The sequence below is a fragment of the Larimichthys crocea genome, unplaced genomic scaffold (genome assembly GCF_000972845.2).
Source record: "Larimichthys crocea isolate SSNF unplaced genomic scaffold, L_crocea_2.0 scaffold274, whole genome shotgun sequence".
NCBI lineage: Eukaryota > Metazoa > Chordata > Actinopteri > Sciaenidae > Larimichthys > Larimichthys crocea.
Genome location: NW_020853612.1, coordinates 1 through 3,335, shown reverse-complemented (window position 1 = coordinate 3,335; position 3,335 = coordinate 1). Strand labels below are relative to the sequence as shown.

The 3,335-nt window shown below is 44.7% G+C and overlaps 1 long non-coding RNA gene across 1 annotated transcript; it reads right to left on the bottom strand.

Moving 5' to 3' along the window:
* Positions 1 to 1,222: 1,222 nt before the first annotated feature.
* Positions 1,223 to 2,364, bottom strand: LOC113744900 (uncharacterized). The gene is made up of 4 exons (XR_003461890.1): positions 2,285 to 2,364; positions 1,584 to 1,670; positions 1,410 to 1,504; positions 1,223 to 1,323 (listed from the first exon to the last, which is right to left on the bottom strand). It is a non-coding gene; the product is annotated as an uncharacterized LOC113744900 (long non-coding RNA).
* Positions 2,365 to 3,335: the final 971 nt, after the last annotated feature.

Here is a 3,335-nt window from a genome sequence, read left to right as displayed (position 1 = left end):
TGCCAGCACGCGTTGACCTGGTCGGATGGCAGCCGGCGAGGTGGGCCCCGCCATGGAGGGCAGAATAGGATTACAAGGCTGCGGGGAAAGAACTTCGTGGCTGTAACCGTCAGCTATGCGGCCGGTGGAAGTCCCGGTGACCGGCTTGGTGGCAGCCCGGCGAGGTGCGGCCCCGCATGGAGGGAGGCGCGGCTTCACCCGGCGGGGGGACGCATTGCCGGCATTAAACCGGCCGTGCAGCCGGCGAGGTGCGCCCCTCCCTCGAGGGAAGAAGCCGGCTTTCACCCGGCGGGGGGATCGCAATTCTCCGCAGTACCGGCCGGGGGCAGCCGGCGGGTGCGGGCCCGGCCAGGGGTTGGATAGAATCGGCTTCATCGGCGAAGTGCGTCACCAGGGAGGGAAGCCGCTGCTTCCCCCAGCGGGGGGACGCACTTCGCTGGCTGTAACCGGTCATTTTTTCACACATGTAGCGCACAACGGAGATTGACAGACAGAAGTAACAAAAGAGTAGAGCTACAATGTGAAGTATATACTCAAATTGTGTTCTGCTTGTTGACGTTTGACCTTTACTGTCAACACTGAAATGAGAAATATTTGCATATTAACTTTTGACATATTATTGAAGGCAAATTATCCGTTACTGGACTTAAAATATATCTAGATATCTGGTAATATTTAAAATTGGTGGACGTGATTCCAACACAAAATACAAAGTTTATTACAAAAAGTTGGTTGTTTTCTAAAATACAATATAGATTTAATAAATCACAAAATGAGCCTCCTTATCTAAGCATTGATTAGGTTGCTTCTAAAGTGCAATGTACAGGGAGACTGAGGGCTCACTGGCGGAGATGACTTGCTGACAAGGGAAAGGGGAGGGAGTCCTTATAATACACCAAACATGAAAACCTACACACAAATTATGGACACCCAAGTGCGCTATTATACAAAGGAAGTGAAGGGAACGACCACCACCGGGACCAGCCAGTCACTCACGCCAGCGGCACCACAGCTCCTATCCAAAAGAAAAGAAAGAGGCACAGTTAGGCAACGTACTATAGGGGTGAGGATTTGCACATTGTGCGATCCTGGTACAACTTTACATAATCACTCAACACTATTAAAATGACAGTGCTGTGTGACCCAGGAAGAGACCCACAAATGCGCACAGACAAGAAAATTGGTTAAATGACGAAATAGTAGCAAGCACTAATAAAACCAGCCTGCAACGTGGAGGGCCGCTTCAGCAAGTAAGCCACTGGCGGACGTGGAGGCTTCAGCGCTCCGATTGAGAGTGGGCGCACCACAACTATGCAGCTTTAACTGTTAAATCAGAGAAAGCAGAGTCATTTACAACACCTAGAAAAGACACAGGTACAAACCTGCAGCAAACAGATGAGCCAGCTTACCTTAGGAGTTGAATGCCACGCAATGCGCGGAAAATTACGCACTGGCTTGAAGGACACGCTCCACCCTTCCCGCCTTGGCAATTAAGCTGACACCGCTGCAACGCCAAGCAGAAATAAGCCACGCTACTGCATAACATTGATCTGCAGTCATACCAACATAATTGAACAACATACCTGACGATGCGAAAACGGGGAGTCACTGGACACACGCCGTGCAACGCATAGACAGTGCTAACGCTCGCTCCAGACAGCTGTCCCGCTCTACCACAAGCAAAAGCACATCAGCTACAACCGACAGCTACAGGTGCCCAGCTAATAACATTCCTAAACTTAGCAGGGAAAAGAAGTACCTTTAACATTGTAGTAAAATACATAATGGGTTTGCATCAAGGATCAGTGTTAGGCTCCGTACCATTTAATCTATATGTTAATGAGCTTCCACAGAAAGGGCAAATGTGTGTCGATGACACTGTTGTATACAAACATGCTAAACCATTAAGCAGTCACAGCAAATGTAATGTGTCTGTCAGTGAGATTAGTATTTTGTGCTAATAATCATTTGGAGACCATAGAGGCCATTTATGAGATATAAATGGCCTGTATGGTCTCCAAATGACTGAAATCCGTCGTAGCGACTGAGATCTTTAATCCCTGAGGTAGTCGAGTAGTGCTAGTAGTCTACTAGTTGGTAACTGAGTGCTCAGTATTCTTATCAGTCGACATGTTTCATAGATATATAGATCGGTTCTGAAGACAATGAAAAGCAAATTCTGCCTAACTGAATCTAATCATTTTTATGTAGTTAAGTCAATTTCAATGGTCACACGATAATACTGTAACCTTGCAAAGTACAATTTGATCAAATGACCACTTACCAGTGACTGAAAGAGTGTTGACAATCGTCCACAGGACGTCTGTTTTTTCCTCTTCATCGATCTGTTCCAGTGACATCCAGTACATATGTCTTTTTCAGTGGGTATACTGAACTTCATTTTAGCTTTGAATACAAAGAAAAAAATTTAATGAAGTTTGGGGTGCATTATTGTTCATTTTACTATCACCACAGACAGAGACAAAGTGGGAAAACAAGTCCATTGCCCAAGGACACAATATGGCTATGTTTAGGCTACAAGAAGCAGACACATTAACTTACCCTCCTTGAGAAATTCAGAGTGTGAGGCTCCATTTAGTTTGACGTACTTCTTCTTTCCTTTGTACTGTACTTTGAGCAGCATTGCTGTAGACCTTCTACAGCTACATACAACACAAACATACAATTAGTGCACAGTTACCCACTAGCAACGTAACTTTGGGCGGGAGTCGGAAGCTTTGAAGTAGCTTCGGTAAAGCTAGCCACCGGGACAGATTATCTTATTTTAAAGATAGCTAACAAACGAATTCTGTTTTTCTTTGTCAGAAAACCTGCTTCACAGTGCTACACAATATCAATTCTGATAAATTAAACATTTGCAGTCACTTTACAACTGATATAGCAAGTTAGCTAAACTACATTGAAACCGTGTTTGCCTCCTTAATGTCTAACCGTTAAGGTTTTTAGTTATTTACGGATTGAAACCTGTAAAAAAAAAAAATATTCCATGCATTATTTATTCACTTTAATTTCTTAGCCTACCTGCAGACGTCGGTTAGTGTCGTTGCTGCGCTCCTGCAAGATGAGGGCTCAGAACACGTGACTGGATTCAACCAATGAGAGGGCGCGGAGCGCTGATGACGAAATCGAAACCTAACTCTTGGTGCGGCTGGAAAGGACTCAATCAAGAAATAGCCTCTCAGGGAGTCTATCACTGTAAAATAATTAACGGGTTAATAAATAGATCTGTGATTGTGAAATTAATCTGTTTCTCCAGAGTTTTTACCGCTGAAGAAGAATTTATGTGATGTAACGTTACATTTGTGAGGTGGAAT